At 39.4% G+C, this 17,738-nt stretch overlaps 1 protein-coding gene across 1 annotated transcript in view; it reads left to right on the top strand.

The window, feature by feature from the left end:
* Positions 1-17,738, top strand: part of LOC110834177 (uncharacterized) — a 327,297-nt gene that overhangs the window by 188,925 nt on the left and 120,634 nt on the right. The window lies entirely within an intron of this gene.

A 17,738-nucleotide genomic window follows, 5' to 3' on the forward strand; every position in this document is an offset into this window, starting at 1 on the left:
TTTTGGGGAAGTATGCTTTGGATCCATGTGGCTTAGTGTAGGGATTTGTGACGGGCTGTTGTGAACACGGCAATGAGCTTTAAGGTTCCATGATTAGCTGAGTGTACTGCTAGCTCCTCCGGAGAGACTCTGCAACATTTAGTTGGTTATTGTATTTGATTAAAACACTATATCATAAGTAAATCTTCTTGTGAGCGGTGTATATGCAGTGGTGATTTAATTGAACATGTATCTTAATCCCTTTATTAAAATATGTTTCTCATATTCACGAATTTCCCTCGTTCTATCTTGTGTGAATGTAACCATAAGATTCACGGTTAATTCTGTTACATTTACCAAGGATTCCATGAGCTGCTAGTATTAAGATAACGCGAGAAATTATTTTATTGATCGGGACTGCATTAGTAAACGAAAAAAAAGTCTGAAGTTGATCAATTAAGTTGTAGGTATGGAAGAATAATTTGAGTCGCCGTGGATTCAATCTGCAGTGGTAGTTAGGGGAGGTTTTGTTGGTCTCGGGATGGCTGATAGGGGTCAACATGTGATCCTGCTTGCGCGCTGGAAGGGGTGGGGGTTCATTAATCACCATTAGCTCTTCTGGCTTCCCGTCTGCTGTTGCGAGAGTTAGACAAGCAGCGAGCAATGTCTGCCTTGTTTCTGTCACGTTGAACCTGTTTAAAAAACAGACGCCTCTTCCGCGTGTTTATCACGGGGACCTCCCATTCCCGAAATCAGTGTATCAGTTCTTGGGATCAGTTCAATCTCTTGGAGGTACAGACACTTTAATTAAGTTGGAAAAAAAATGTTCTATTGGGGATTTATGAGCCTAATTAGCATTCGCTGAGCAGAGGCGGCGACTGGAGCACTCAACACGCATTCTTAACCAACACCTACAGATGCTGTAATGAACAGAGCCCGGCTTAAAGAACCAAGGGGGTAAAATTGGGAAGACTGAGGATTTTATTGACCTCACGTTGGCATACCTGCGAGATTCCTGTACGTTTCTTTCAGGTTCTATGCTTTTTACGCCACAGTTATTAAGCTCAGGTCTTGGAAGGGCACATCTGAGTGTCAAGAGTTATTGTATTTTATGCTCATATATTTTCTAATCTTCTTTGTCGTGTCGCCTTGCGTTTCCTACCATAAAGTTTCATTTTATATTAACGTTGAAATGGAAATTATATTGGTCCTTCCCGTCAGACAAAATAGTGTTGGGTATTTTGGATTAATGTAGGGATAAACGACGTATTATTTTAATATTAATAGTGATATTTGGATTCCAACCAGAGATGATTTAATACAAATTTAGCGCAGTAACCACTGAATCAATAGGACGGCTGGTGATTTTACCTCCTGAATCATCTAAAATTGGTTGACAGTTGACGTCATTTTTTTAACAACTTACGAAGCGCTGTAAGTGTCTCGGGAAATTGGCAGTGACCAATATGATATTAGTGCAATGAACGAAGCACTTTAAGAGGCCGTTAGACGTTTATACGTATTTTTGTTACTTGAATTTGGAGAGGGTGAGAGTGAAATGGAATGGAATCGTTGGTTGTACTGACATTTGTATCTTGTTTCTTGCACTGTAGGAAGAAAATTCAGCAAGCTCGAAGCTAATGTGTACTGACAAACAGCAACGTAGACGAACCGGTATTAGAACTGAATTAGCATTGCAAATTACACTGCGTTTCCTCCTTCTTTTGATGTTGGCAAAACACGAAATTACAGAATAATAGTGTTTGTCCCTGCGGAGCCCATTCCACTCTGTTCTTCATAAACCTGGAAAGAAAGTCTTCTTCGGTGTGTTTCCAGAATTTTCATTTGTGTACTCGCAGCAAAGACATTTCCCTAACACACACAGTGCAGAATTAAATATTATTCTACTTCCATTTGTGAATTCCTCTCCTTCGTATCTGTAAATGCGTCATGGCAACGCGCCTCGGTTGTCTGTAGCATATGACCCACAAGTTTCAGTGTGTAGGCGTACGTATGAATGAGCCTTATGAATGCTGCGATAGTACTACAGAAGAATTAAAAACTGGACAGAGAAAAGTTTTCTCAACCCTCTGAAGTACAGGGGACGTGGAAATTATATTTTGGAATTCAGTCCGTACCGCTAAGAAAACACAACGCCTTACCATTACAAAGATCAACTGAGTCACATTGCAACTAATTCTGTGCGACGGAGACCACGCAGACTGTATTCTGTCTGCAAGATGTCTTCAAACTGATCGGAAAGTGTTTATAAAGTGTTCGCAAACTTAACATAACCTAACCCAACCTAATCTAATCTAACGTAACCTAATCTTACCCAACTTAATCTAATCTAACCTAATCTAATCTAACGTAACCTAACCTAACCCAACTGAATCTAATCTAACCTAACCTAACCCAACCTAATCTAATCTAACGTAACCTAACCCAACCTAATCTAATCTAACCTAACCTAACCTAACCCAACCTAATCTAACGTAACCTAACCTAACCCAACCTAACCTAACCTAACCTAACCCAACCTAATCTAATCTAACGTTACCTAACCTAACCCAACCTAACCCAACCCAACCTAACCTAACATAAACTAACCAAACCCGACCGGTTGCATCAGAACGAGTGACTGGGAAGTTAATAATTTGTTTGAATAACCTTTAAAATTGAAGAGTGATGAACGTAAACATTTGGTTATCTTTGATGTTAAACGGGCCTAAGGCCTGTCTGTTCCGAATTAACTTTAAACTTACCACCGGACACAATCCTGAGCCAACTCCAACCATTTGCCATCCCCACAGCCCACCTCCTAAGATACATCTTGGTATTATACTTCCATCTCCTTCTTGGTCTGCCAAGTGGTCGTTTTCCAGAAGGATTCAGCACCAAAATCCTGTAAGCACCACTTGCCTTTCCCATCCATGCGTGTTATATGTCCAGCCCATAGAATTCTTATATATTTCACTATCCTCACTATGCTAGGTGACCCGTACAATTACGAATTCATTTTTATTAGCAAAAATAAATTCCCTATGGACGTACTCCTGATGGAATGTCGTAATGCAGCTTGTGTCATGTTGTGACATATCCTTTCATGTAATAAAAGAAATGAAGTTAAATAGACTCTTTTGATGTGTTTATCTTGTTATGTAATTTGTTTCTCTGTTTTGTTCGAAAAATTCTCTAGAGTTTTTTTATTTTATTTTTTTCGTATTTTTTTTTTCCTCGTACGTTTTTCTGCTTCAATTACAGTGGAAACTTGGAATGTAGCGCAGTGTAGCTTATACATGTTTTCAGTGGGAATACCCCCGGGCCTTTAATATTGCAAGAGAGTATCTTGTGCGCCCAGACTGCGAGGAAGCTGAGTAGAACACAGCCTGTTCCACGAGTCCTGGGGCGCACCTTCCACCTTCTTCATATGTTTCTCTTTATTTGAAAAAAATCATTTTTATCTTGAGTCTCCATCTGAATTGTCAGCCTATGTATTTCCCACAGACGAGAATTTAAAGAAAACCATTTCAGTGGCGCATCTGTGACATGCCAACGGTTAACTGTTTTTGTACAAATCACGTAGTAAAATTAAATCTAATTGTACTGTCTTCACAGTGAGAAGAACATGGACCAGATCAGAGATGAATCCCCTGTCCGGTGTTATAATGCACCATTTGACACTTCCATATTATTTATTACGCTTTCTCCTATCTACTATCTATCTTCTTCATGTTATATTTTATCGCCGTCTTTACTATTTCCCTCTTCGTCATATTTATCGTCAAATTTGCGAGCATTCCCAACTCTGTCCTGTCGGTCTCCGGGGTCAGAATTTTAACACAAGATTTCCCGAATACGAAGCAAAGGGTGCTAACCTCTCGGCCACGACATAATGGCAACACTGTCGTGTGTGTGGATAGTGAAGGGATAACATTAACATTGTGTGTTATTCTTATCTGCTTGTTTATTTATTTATTATTGACGTACTTGTCTCTCTAATACCGATGTTTTAAGTACTAAGTTACAAGGTTACCTTTAAATTGTCAGAGACAAAAATTATGATTCTCTTTGTGTACTCTAGTAAGTTTTGTTAAGTCAGCTTTTAAAAGTTCCCAATGTAACATTTTCATTTAATGTTCCGAACAGAATACTGAGCTCGTGTTAAAGACTTGTCCTTTATCACGTGTCACGCATATGTTCTGGACATAATTATGCTTGAGACAATCCTTTTCATGTTTCAATACGGATTATGTTCCCATGCCATAGTCATTTCTTTCGCTGTTCGTGGATAATTATGCAAATTCGCTTTCTGCATAATTATAGATCTATATTTATATTTTCCTTACGTACAACTACATTTAAAAAACTTGGTCTATGTGTGCTTTTGTACCAAGGAAGGATTTTATGGTCGTTCATTTTGTTACCTGCAGCTACTAATTTTCGCAATCAAGCTGCCAGATAGAATCATAATAGGCCACGGCACATAGTTCTGCATTGAAGGAGTTCAGTTCTAGGCTGACCGCATAGTCTGAAGGCCAGAACCAAATCAAAGCAAGGCCAGGGCAGGTGAGGATTTCTTCCAATATCTATTCGTGAAACCCCGAAGATAAGACGCAACTTGGAAGACCTAGGCGTAGATGGTTGTATAATATTAAAATGGCTGTTGAGGTAATAGTTATTGAGAATGTGGAATGGATTAATCTGGCTGTGGATAGGGTCTATTAGCGGGGACTCGTGAACACAGTAATTTTCTTGTTTGATAGACGGCGGTGAATTTAGCAGTTAAATGTGAGTGGAAGGTATCTGATTCAGTTAAGTTAAGTAATAAGTAGTTGCTGACGACAGTCGTGTTTTCTTATAACTTGTAATTCTCTTATCGATGTGCGTTTTTGCAGTTCGCGGCTCGTGTTTCTAATATACCTGGTATCAACTTTGTTCTTGTAAGGATTTTGCTATTATTATTTTAATATTATATATTTCGGATGGGGCGTTGCTTTGACGGAGAGAATCTTGGCGGAAGCCGTTCTTCTGTTTCTCGTTGAGTCAGTCCTCATGGGAAATGGTCGCAGTTTAATGTTCGTTTCTTCTGCTGTGCAAAATTAACCTCGCTGTCGTTTGATCCGGGTATAGTCGAGGCGAAGACGAGAATGTAGCATTAAAATGAGTTATGAAAATGAAAAGTCGTAAGTCGGAATTAGACCTTACATTACGAGTAGAGTAATATCCATGTAGAATCGTAATTAATTCAGTTTTGTTTTTATAGACCGAAAGGATTTTATTTTTCCCCCCTCCTTATTTAGATCTCAAAATTCAAATGAAATAGCCGTCTTAAAAGAATCTGAAGAGTTCGGCAAACGATTCCTGTTTTGAATATTTATCATTTTTAAGTAATGATAAAGTTTTTGGTGAAGTGGATCCATTTCGATTATTTCTCCAAACGAGCCCTCTCTGGAATTATTTTGTCGTACATGAGTTATGGCCATTCTGTGATTTGTTATATTTATTAAATTTAATCAGCGGCATTTCGCAAAATAAACTTTTGAAATAAACGGTAATCTTGGTTTCTCAGAATGTACAGGAGAATTGGTATGTTCTTGATTAAAACATATTTTTTGCGAGTATTTCCTTTAACAGCGTTAACCACTCGATCTTTTTAATGGTGAAGTGTTGTGTTTTCTTCGCGGTACGGACTGATTTCTTAAATAATGTTTAGGCAGGCTTCTTCAAGGAGTCGATGTGTTTCTCACAGTTCTGTACGTAACCTCTGTGATACGTGTTGAAAGTTTTTCGTTCAATATTCTTCGCATTGCTTTAAAAGATTCCTGATCTCTGAATCAGATGAGATCGTTCCTCGGAATAGAGCAGGGCATCTCCAACTTCTCTCGTTATTTGCGAATAAGCCCTTCAGATGTCAGAATCTGCTTCTGTTGACAATGCGCATAATTTCTGTTCTTCAGAAAGCGTTCCTTTAACTTTGAAGTACAAAAAGGCTCTCAAGATACGAAAACGGTAGAAATGAAGGAGGGCTGTAGCTCCGGAAGTGCCAGGCATTAACCACGGTTAGATAGTGTTACAATGAAGCCAGCTTCGCCATCTGATGCTGAATAACAGCGTTACGTTTTAACAGTGGACCTGCCATATTTTGTATCTTTTCTCCTTCAATTTCTTTTATTATTCCTTACATGTATATTTCTTTATTGCTAATTTTATTCTCTCTAACTTTGAATTCTTCGAGTACCTTGCCCCTCAGTAATGGCGCTGGACAGTGTTGGTCTCCAGTGATTACGAAGCATTTACCTTCAATGTTTATTGAATTTTTCTACCTAACACAATTCCGCAGTGCCGCTACCAAAAAGCACTTTGCGATTCGGAAATGTGATGTACATTTATCAACACAAGACAGGGGACAACGATTTTGGTCTCCATGACGACCAATATCGCGTGCTCTTGGAGTCCTCTGTATCAGAAGACTGTAGATCGAAACTTGTTCAAGGCACGGATGCTTTCTCGATGATATCCTTGACAATGGACCCGTCTTCAAGGTAGGGATTTTTGGGTCGCTCCGAAGGGAAGAATTAAGATTTTGAGGTGTTTTGAAAAAAAAACACAGGGCAGTTTCGTGAGATTTAATTTTCTTACTGCAACTAATATGAAAACGGCTTTCTTCGAAATGTTTTAAAGAGTACACAAGGATGCTGTGTGCTTTTAGGTCCATGAACACGGAAAATGTTGAGATGTGTGTACAGTAGCTAGGCACAACTTCGCTTTGCCCTTCGAATGTCTTGTCCTTTGCCTCCGCCCTAAGACCGTCTTCACAGTTCACCTCTTTGTGTGCCGATAACAGACCACTGATCCCTGCTAATCAAACTGGTCGATATTACGATGTGTAGCCCGTAGAATTCCAGAGGCGTCTCTGTTCGGTACGGAGTACGTGGTAGCTCGCAAATAACATTTATGACTTTATAATGCAAGCTGTAATAAATGTTAAGAAAGTCTTTGCCAAGCTTTCACTACAAGGAAGACATTAGAGTCTGATTTTTTTTTAAAATATGAATCAGGTTATCTCAAACTGGAATGGTCGTATTTATAAAAATTTAAATGATGTAATGACAGTCTCGTACCAGTTTGTAAATACTAGCTCAACTTCCTTATACGAAATTAGACACTTTATTTATTTCCTCAGAGAATTTAATATGAGAGACAGATCTTAGTAAGAAGATTTATGTATTCTGGGTTGTAGCGACGTGTATTCTGGTAGAAGTTTACCAACGTTTCAGATGTCATTTCTGCTTCCATGATCAGGGCTATGATATAACCTCTGAAACGTTTGTAAACCTGCTTATAAACATCTGTTAACTATTAATATCGATTACCTGGAGGGCCAAATTGCCGGATTGTTCTTTAGGTTAATTTAACTGGCAGTCAAAAGGTATCAGCTGCTTTGCATGTAGAATTTCCTTTCGTTGAGAAGGACAAAAACCTACATCTCGATTTGTTTATTTGGTAATAATGACGCTCCTTAAGATAGCATTACAGCCGACAACAAATCTTCGCCCAGTTTGTTATAAACTCTTTCTTTATACCATTTTCTTTTACAGGTTTCTTTGATGTTCTCTCTCAGTCAAGGATTTTAATGCAGTGGCTATAAAATTAACATGTTAGTTGCAGATGCGTTTATTTTATGGAAATTTTATTGGTTTCTAGAAGAGGTTTAATTTCCTGTTCTCGACAGAATTGTACTCAGAAGTCCGCCCTTCCATTTCTCTGTCGTTAGCGATCTGTCGAAAGTCAGTGGAGCTCTGCAAATCTACATATTCATTGACGAGGCCTTAAGAAGTACCTCAGTCAACATATTCAACAGAAAAGCTGACAAACGGACAATGTCTTTGGATTCGACTTACTCAGATCGTAAAAAAAAAAGGGCTTGAACCTCTGGCGGATTCCAAACTTCGTCATCGTGTCCTGAGCCCCATGAATCCAACTTACATCTTCATATATTTTTCTCTAAGGTCATGTTTTTGAAACATCCATTTTAATAATATCCCATCTTTGACTACGTCTTCCCTTTAGGTTTTCCGACTAAAAGTATGTATGCCTTTTTGATTTAACGACACTGATAGTTGGCTAGTTACTATTCATTTCATGTTAAAGAATTTTTAGCCTCGTGAGTTAATGGTTATGAATTCGTCTTGTTACAGTCGTTGTCATGGTAATCCTGTTAATAAAAGACAACACGCACTTTATCGTACTGCAGAATAATATTAGGATATTTATTGACTTATTTCTTCGTTAATTGAGAGCTACATGTTTCGATCCCAATGTACCATTTTCAGGTTTCGTATTGTATATTGGATCTGGAATCAGAAGTCTGTTGTTCAATAAATAAAGTATTGGAACCGTCACTATTTCGTGTGTGAGTTTTATGAACTAAAATAATATACATTAAATGTTAAAGATTTATATAAAATCCTTTTTATATATGTAATTAGATGAAATGTTGTAGCTTAAGAACAAATATAAGAATTGTATATACATTAACAACGAACGTCTTGTATGTATTATGTCTGGATTGGGTATCACCTTGAACAAAATACGAAGTTGTTGCAGAGAGATCAAAAAAGAGATTCACAGAGTAGCTTTGTCTATAGACATTCTGATTTTGAGCAAGAAGTTATCCTCTACTCTCGCTTGTACGCTTACAGAGAAACAGCCTTCCATCTTTCTTCCTTGATAACAAAAAGGCCTACGTTGTTTGCAACCATCGAAGTTCGGTATTACGTCTTGTATGAAAGGGATGCTGTTCTTAAATCTCCGTACGAGGCAGCGTACAAAAACAATTACCTGTTCAAACTTACCTGCAGCTACCTAGCGTCGTACTCAGGCTTTGTTTGTCTTCCCTGTTCTGTGTCTACCGTTAATCCTCGACTGTATCTCTGCGTACGAGGAGAAACAGGGATCGCGCAGTAGTGGAACAAGTGTCCGCAGCCTCACTGTAAGGACCGCAGGACAGGCACGCGCTCGATCTGTGCACAGAGGTGTGAGACGTCCGTGCGTTAACGGGCGTCTTCCGGTTCAAACTGAAAGAAAGATTTCAGTTTCTCACTTCGGATATTGTGACGATGGCAGCCTTCATCATCAGGGCCCTGATAATGATGGCAGCAGGTACCACTGAAACGTCAAACTTCTACCAGATTACACGGCGCTAAATCCCCAGTGTAAAGACCCTTGTAATCTACAGTGTATATAATCGTTCCGGCCTCCCGATTTATTAGGTCGATGTTAAGTTGCCCCTGTGTCTTCGTCCGTAACCTGGAGACGCTCCGACGTCCTGAAGGGTAGGGTCTAAGTATCAGAATCCTTATTTTCAATACTCCGTAACGCCTGGAGTGAACAGTACTTAAGATTTGAGATTTTAATGGCGGCGAGTCTGAAGTTCACCGTCTTCTGGGTTGTTAACGCCGTGTAGTCTGATAGAAGTATACCGACGTTTCAGAGGTCGTGCTGGCTCCATTATCAAGGCTGCAAGGACCTCTGAAACTGCGCAAAATCCCAGAAGAGAGTCATCTTCTGAATAGTATTTCATTATATTTGGCGTTACTTTTGTAAAATCATCACTCGTTGCATTTAAGTTAACACCAATTCGAATATATTATTTGACTAATTTCAAATTTTAATTACGCTTATTTTCCGCTTAGCAGAACTTATATATTTAATCTTCCCTCTACTTTTTTTATATCTTTGGGGGGCGAAGGGAGGACATCTTCCTTCCTCTAATTCTGTTACGAGTTCGCGGACGTGATTTGTGGTCCAGGAAAGAGACACTGATGTAGACTTTGTGTAGTGGTGTTGAACTCTTGTCATAGAGTTAATGACCTCTTGATTAATGTAAATCTCTAGTCTACCGCTAAAATGAATGGACCCAGCCATTTATAAAAAAAAATTAAAGAAAAGTGTGAGGAAGCTGGCTTCGACTTTCAGGTAGCGTGTAAGAGGGAACTTGCCTGGAACTATACAACCCGCGTAGCTGCTAGGGTGCGGGTGGGAGTAAAGTGGATTAAGATATGGACTTCTTCTTTCAAAGGCACCCGAGGTGTGAAAAATGAGTCAGGGGCCGAATTTGATATATTGTTCCGTGGTTAGCGGGTAGCCCGACGCTGGAGTGTTCATGCATCCTACAGCTTAAAGGAGAAGGAGAGATTACGAACGCCGTTGATCTAGTCCGAGAGCATCGAGTGGGTACTGGGTTCGGAAATTGCATTACAGGTCCATGGTTTTTGTAACACCCAACTCACAAAAGGCTTGGAGTAATAGACCTCGGTCTACTTTAATATCAGTGTCAAACACTTTTTTTAAAAAAAATGAAGATAGTCGAAAAATTCTTCCCCTTTCTATAAATCTGATGTTAAGTTAAAGTTTGTAGGAGCGTTACATTGATCCCTGTCTTGAATTAGATTAATCCAGTATACACCCTCATCTTCCCCCGTTCGTGCTAAACTGCCAACTCATCTCACCTTCCCTTAGTTGTCACCTTAGTGAAGAGATTGAATTTTGAAGTTTCTCGTCGGCAGTAAAATATTTAGTTAGACGCAATCAGTTCACTTTAAGCCTCCGAAATAAATAGAAATGCTGACATTTTTGCTGGTTTAAGCTTTTCAAGTGGAGAAACGCTTAAGGATGCAAAGGCTGTACCAACTTCTTTCTTTTCATACGATTTGCCATTCTTTTTATTTTCTCATTTCCCCCCCGAGTCAAAATACCCCCCCCCCCAGGTCCCCCCCCCCCCCCGCTCTCTACCCCACTTTCCACCGATTATTCTATCTTCTGCTTTGCTTATTCTAAGCATGTGCATTTCTTAAACAACCCTCTGTGATTTACGTCTTCATCTGAGTTCCCTGTCTTCAGAAGCATTTTGCCAAAATTGCAATGTGCAATACACACTCCGAGAAGTCATCCATTACTTTGCTGTATGGCGTCTCTTTAAACATTGACCGCTCGAGGATCGATGGGAAAATATATAATTATTTTAATATAAAAACCTGGTGGAAAGAGACAACTTGAAAGACCTAAGCGTAAATGGGAGTGGATTATCTGGATCAAGGTAGGGTCCGGTGGCGAGTGCTTATGACCGCGGTAACAAACCTTCGAGCCCAATAAAGATAGGTAATTTATCAACCAGAATTTGATTATCGATTTGTCAAGAGGGAAACTGCAGCTAGAATTCAGTTACACTTGTAAAGTTTATTTATTGTATGAAAATCTTAAAACGTCGTTATTTTTTATACTTTTGTAAAAGTTACTCTCGTGATGATAATGAAAATTTATTTTTATCGGTATGGAAAACTCGCATGTTTTCGTATGGGAATCTGAGGCTGTTTATTTTTAAGTCCGTTCAGCAAAATGTCTTAACACCCTAAGGTAAAGCGAGAGACCTTTCTCAAATTCTCCTTTGTTTTTTTAATAAGGAATCTGTCGTTAAGAGGGCCGTATTTTCTTCAATTGTTTGCTAACGTACGTAGTAAGTCTAACTGTAAGATACTTTTTTAATTATTTATATTTTCCTCCTAAATGCAAATACAAATTCGATATTGTCTACAGGAAACAGGATTTTTCACACAGTGAAACTTATCATAACGTAATGTAACGTTTTGCATTTAAGTGTATCGAGATGAATTGTAATCCTCTGTTTGCGCGTGAAATTCGCCGCGATTTGTTTCTAATTACCTTAAATAACGGGAAAATATTAAATTAATATCAGGGAACACCGTTATTAATAGTCTTTAATCATTTTAATTTCTCGCTTTTCAATAACTCCGAATCTCGAAATTTATCTTGCAGCTTCCACCTCTGTCGTCAGTGTATACGCGCTTGGCTTTTAAAAATTGTTTTCCCAAGGGTTTTTACACAAGTTGATTTAGGTGAGGTTATTATTAGGGTCTTTAGATATTTTGGTGATATAAAACGTGCTAGGAATCGAATAAATGTCGTCGTTATGGTGAAAGTGACTCCAAGGTGATTCCCTCTTTTATTGGAAGGATCAAACTGGCCGTTATAAAGGCTTTACCTTCTGGCAGCGGCCATGTTGGTGTAGAAATTTATGGAAACAATAAAAAGTTGAGGGCGGAGGGGGGAGAAGTAGAAGGGATGTTGAGTTTCTCAAGTGATGGATGCGTGCCTCAAGCCTCGCGTGAGTCCACGAACTATCATGGAGCTGAATTCTTTCTTCTTTCCTCTAGAATGGAAGGATTTGTGAGGTGAAACCGCTGTGACTTGCCCTCGCATCTCTAAAATTGCAACACTCCCAGCATAATATTTTCCTACTGATGTTAAGTAAAATGCTTAGCTTGTTGAAAATGTTTTCGTACTCTTCTATACAGGGTGTGGCAAGCTGCACGTAAACTGAAATACTTGCTTTGTTAAGAGGCAAAATTGCTTGTGACGTATCAGGACTATTAATTTACTTGTGGTAAGAAAATACAAATTTTGAATCTCAGATCGAGTACAGTACTGTTGTGTCGATTTTGTAATATTTCTTAGTGTACGCTGGAAAATACTAATTGAATTGTCGTCTGGATTTGGGACAAGACAGTAATGTACAGGTAGTTAGTAAATCTTTTAAAATTGTGACAGTGTTAATTTGTTAGGGAAAGACTGTGTCAGATTACAATTACATCGACGAAGTTGTTAATAGGGAATTTTTAAAGAAACCTTTCTTACTACTCAGTTCAGAATATCTTATCTTTATATATCCTATCAAGAAAAATAAAGATTTACGTAAAAAAAACTACAGTTTTACCTGCTGATTTGTGTCAGTGTGTGAAACATGGCTTCTCAGTCTAAGGTAAGATTGAGAGTGTTTATGATCAGAGATCCAAAGAGATTACGTTGACCTCGCAGAGAGAAAGCAACTGAATACTGTAGAAAATTCCGTAGTGACGATCTTCATAATCTGTGTCACACGCATCGGGCGATAGGATATGCACAAATTAGGCCACGTCCGCCTCCTTCCATATCCCTTCAAATTCATTAATCATACTGTCACTCGACGCAGAAAAATCTCATCTAATGACAACGTCGTCATATGAACCACAAATAAATGTGAGGAAGCATGAATACTCTTGTTTAATTTTAACCGTCTAATCACAATAAAATATTTTATTAAATATTAAAATATTATTACTACAATTAACATTTAATATTTAAAATATTTAATATATTTTAAATATTTTAAATATTAAATGTTAATTGTAGTAATAATATTTTAATATTTTAATATTTAATAAAATATTTTATTGTGATTAGACGGCTAAAATTAAATAATTATAATCATCACAATATGACGCAACATTATCATCTCATGAATACTCTTTTAAACGGCTTACTTCAAAGATACTGGGTTTGATGAAGGACATTTGAATATTTTTCAAGGTTTGATCCGGGGCTAATGGGATGCGAACTTTCTGGCTATAGCTTGAGTGCTTTATTTTTACCGTTCCACATATTTTGCTTACCTTGGTTTCGTTTAAATGATACCATTAGAATGACATTCAAGGTGTAATAAAAGCAATGCGTCCAGTGTCGTAATGCCGATAATCTGAGCGTACGACAGTTATGAGGGTGTACCCGGAGGGTTGGCTTACGTGCAGCAGGGCCGACGGCACTCTGACCATAATAAGGAGGCAGCCCTCCCCAATCCATCACTTTGTAACAACGGTATCAACACCGCCATCTTGCATGCTACCACAGTGTGTTCATGTTGCCCCACCTGTTTGCCTCCTGCCACCCCCCCTCCCACCTCACAGCGCAGGGCACAGCAACGACGTATCAGGACTTCTACTGACGTGAGATCTTCGACATTCAAATCGTTCCTATAATCGAGTAGCCATTGGACGATCCCTCCAATCAGCGCCCAGCGTTATCGTCCTCAAAACAGCTGTGGCCAACCGGTTGATCTTTTTAATGGTGAAATGTGGTGTTTTCTTCGCGGTACGGACTGAATACTTAAATATCGTTTCGACGATTTTCGGTTCTCAAAGGGCTAATGAAATATATTCATCTGCCTAATTACAGCGGCTGGTTTCTGATTGATGTGAACACGGCAATTAACATTGTTTTCAGTATTTAATTTATTTTGTAAATTCGACGCTTCGGGTTAGCTGTTGGTCCATATAGCAGAGATCTCTTGTTGCATAATGATTCTGTTTGCGATATATACCGATTTTACCCTCAGTCTGTCGTCTAGGTGGCATAATACAACCAAAACACGTTCCTGGCTGTAACGTTGCTCTAACGAACGTGCTGAAGATTCTTGGCTAATAGTTGTGTCGCTGCTGTCAAATATCCTCACTAATACATGAAGAACTGCTCTATGCCCTTCGTCAAAATTGCGAGACGCAAAGTCAGATTTAATTTGCATCAAAATCTACGTTTGCTCTGCTGGAAAAGACGGCAAATGTAAGCAATGTGGACCTTCCCTCATATGCGCCCTTTTGGGTATCATATTCTGAGTTGTGATTTTGTGGTCCTTTGAAATGTCAGTGTGATCCAAAGATTTGTTGTTGATCTCTGTTATTCCTGTCCTTAATTCTTCTGTGCGGGGGGGATGAGAAATCCAAAAAGCTTGAAGACCATTTGGGAAAGTTATAAGTGTGAATGAAGGATAACACTAAGATGGATCTTATAGACATACGCTAGGTTATGAAGATCCAGACTAGATCCGTGATTCTCTGAACTGTGACCAATGTCGGACAGTTGTGAACTTTTGTGGTCAGAGGGCGTGAAAATTAGTGGACAATGACATTTCAGTATGGTGATAAAAGCATGTGGGTAGATTCAAAAGAGTTCTGTGTACTCCTGAAGATGGATGCAAAATCCTCTTCCGAAACGTTAGTGTCTTTACACAGGTCCATTACTACTCATAATACAAACATCAGCTCTTTCTTGAGAATCCAAGAGCTACTCAGGTGGCGAAGTGTTCGCAGTGTCCACGAGACCTCGACGCCTGTACGCAGTTGAAGATGAAATGGCGTAGGATGAAAATACAGCAGTCAGTTATGAAAACGATAAACCCAGCAACATATGACTTGTAACAAGTAAACAATACTAGTAGCTTTATCAAATATTTCAGGGTTTTATCGCCATTCTGTTACTTGAACCTTCCCACTGCGCCCATAAATACGGATGCTGTGTTGCGCGCGTCTGATTTAGTGTGTTCGAGTGTCCGATGTGACTAGTGTCCTCTGTATGTGGATGTGTCAGCTTTGAAATGTTTATGCGGAGGGGTCAGGTGGCTTCCTCCCGGTAAACAACGCGTTCTGCCGTATTCAGGGGCTCGACGGACCTCGGATTACCCTCCTGAAGGAAGTCAGAGGCAGACGAATCCCTTAAAAATGATGGATCGCTGTTGATAAATGGGGGTTGCGTTCTAGAAGGGGTGGAAGGTTGAAGGAAACTCGCTCGGAGTTTGTAAGTTTTAAACTGTCTTGCTCAGGACTCCTGTGTTTTCCAGGAAGTTAATTACTTTTCCATAAAGTCGGGCGAGTGAGTGCGTGTTGGCAGTCGGGGATTATGGCGAGGTTAACACGTGTTATTTTATCATCCTAAGTAACGTGTTGTTACTTTATTGTGTTCGGAGGAATGTGACCTGTTGTCTTGTAATCCGCGTTCAGACAATACAAACTCGATTCAGATTAAAACTTGCTAAAAATTCAGTATCATAATGTGGATTACAATCGCGCCTTTAACGGTTAGAACGCTGGCCTTGTATCCTGGGGTCTCGGGTTCGATTCCCGGCGGTGCCCGAATTTATAACTTGTGTTGGGCAAGGCCGTGGTCTAGGCAACACGGAGTTTTCCTCCGTGGCATCCCAACAATTACTCCATTCACACACAGAAGAAGGCAATGGCAAACCACTTCTGGATCATCTGCCAAGAACGTATATGAACAGGTCCCAGTCCGAGAAAAGGATGGAAGGATCCTGTTCATATGGACCTGTCGTCAGACAGAACACTAAATAAATAAATACCGGGTTCTCGCCGTCTTGTACCCATCAGATTATATTGGCGGACATTTCCGTCGATAACATTTTATTATGTTCCCTCCGCGCTGTAGCGTGAGCACAGAACACATTGCGGGCCTGTCCACGCCTGTCTTTTGCGACAATAAGACTTGAGGTCCGGTTGTCGGAAACCATCACTGCACAACAGTGGGACCTGGGATCACATTTGTGCAACAACGACCTATGTAATGTGCCCGCGAAGAACGCTTTTGGGATGACTGTACTTACAGTTTTTCAGTCTTGTTGATACGAATTCTGTTACATTTCTTCTCTGATACGTTTGGAGGATTATTAATACATGAAAAATTATAGTCAGGAAACCTTGAAGTGACGTAAATGAAAATATATAAGGATAACATTAAGATGTATCTTATGAAGCTAGGTTATGAGAGTATGAGGTATGAGCCTTCGGGTTCCCTTAAACACGAGGTATGTCTTGACTATCAGATTGTAAAGAGCCGTGAACATGTCGGCATGAAGCCTGATTCCCGTGTTCTCAGGAGTGTTTGTTGATTGCTTTAGTAACTGCAAACTTACAGCACTAACTTCGAAATACTCAGAAACCGTTCTTTTTTCCAAGAGTTTTTGCAATTGAAATTGCATCTGCAGGAAAAGGATTCCGGGGCGACGAACCCTATTTTGGCCCCTTGTAAAGATCTCCCAGATATTTGCAGATTCATTCATGCTTTTTTTTTGCTCAGTAAACATGTGATAAGCATTCTGTGTTGGCTGCAGGAATTAGAAGCCTGTGTAGTGCACGCTACGTTGAATTCAGTGGGCCATTAGAGGGGGGTCCTCCCCCTGAAGGTGTGGGTGTTTTTGCCCCTTGGGTAGTGAGGAGGTGTGGTTACATGTTACAGAAGCACAGACGTGTGAAATTGGAAAAGCCTGTCTCCCCACCCCCTCATTTCTCTACTTCTCGTCCTTAGGAACGGCTTTCTACTGTCTTTTTTGTGTGTCTATGGTCAGACTTAACGTGTTTCTAGACCAGAAAAGAACCCTGGATTTTTTTATTTTAGCCTAAAGTCGTTGCATGTATAAATAATCCATCCTCTACCGTATGAATTGTTTATTTCTCCATCTTAAATTGAGGTCATATCTTATCACGCACTCATATACCTTGTTTTATGAACCCTGAAATGTAATTATATCCTCCCTCCCTACATTCCCCTCTCTCGGTTTATTTCTTTTGCGATCCTCGCTTTTAATATTATTCTCCCAACCACGGTATCTCGATTGAGGTCCAACTATACGCGACGCACCTGGAGTCCTTGTGACCCGGTGCATGACAGAGGACTCTGACGATGTAGCATCGGAAAGACATTCTTTTTTTTTCAAAGAACGATAAACACTTTCCTTAAAGGTGGTTACGATTACATGCACATGTTAAACGGCTAGAAAACCACTTTTTCGCTCTGTTCTTTTTAAATAGACTGTACTCAGACTGTAAATTTGCTTATTTAATATGCCATACATGCTATAAACTCTTACTTTGTGGTCTAACTACTGATTTTGTCATGAAAATTTAATAACTTCATAAACAGCGAGTGCGGTAAGAGGGCAGGCAGTTCGTAGTCTTCACTGGCACATAAAATGTGCTCACTGCAAGATGAAAAACATTGAATCATTTTTACTTTTATCATATTCAGGTTTTTAAAATGAAGGGATGTGACGTCAGACAGCTTTTATGTTAATGACCGTA

Source organism: Zootermopsis nevadensis, unplaced genomic scaffold (genome assembly GCF_977971745.1).
Source record: "Zootermopsis nevadensis isolate Lab colony 2312 unplaced genomic scaffold, Znev_1.0 Znev_ptg000016l, whole genome shotgun sequence".
Lineage (NCBI taxonomy): Eukaryota > Metazoa > Arthropoda > Insecta > Blattodea > Termopsidae > Zootermopsis > Zootermopsis nevadensis.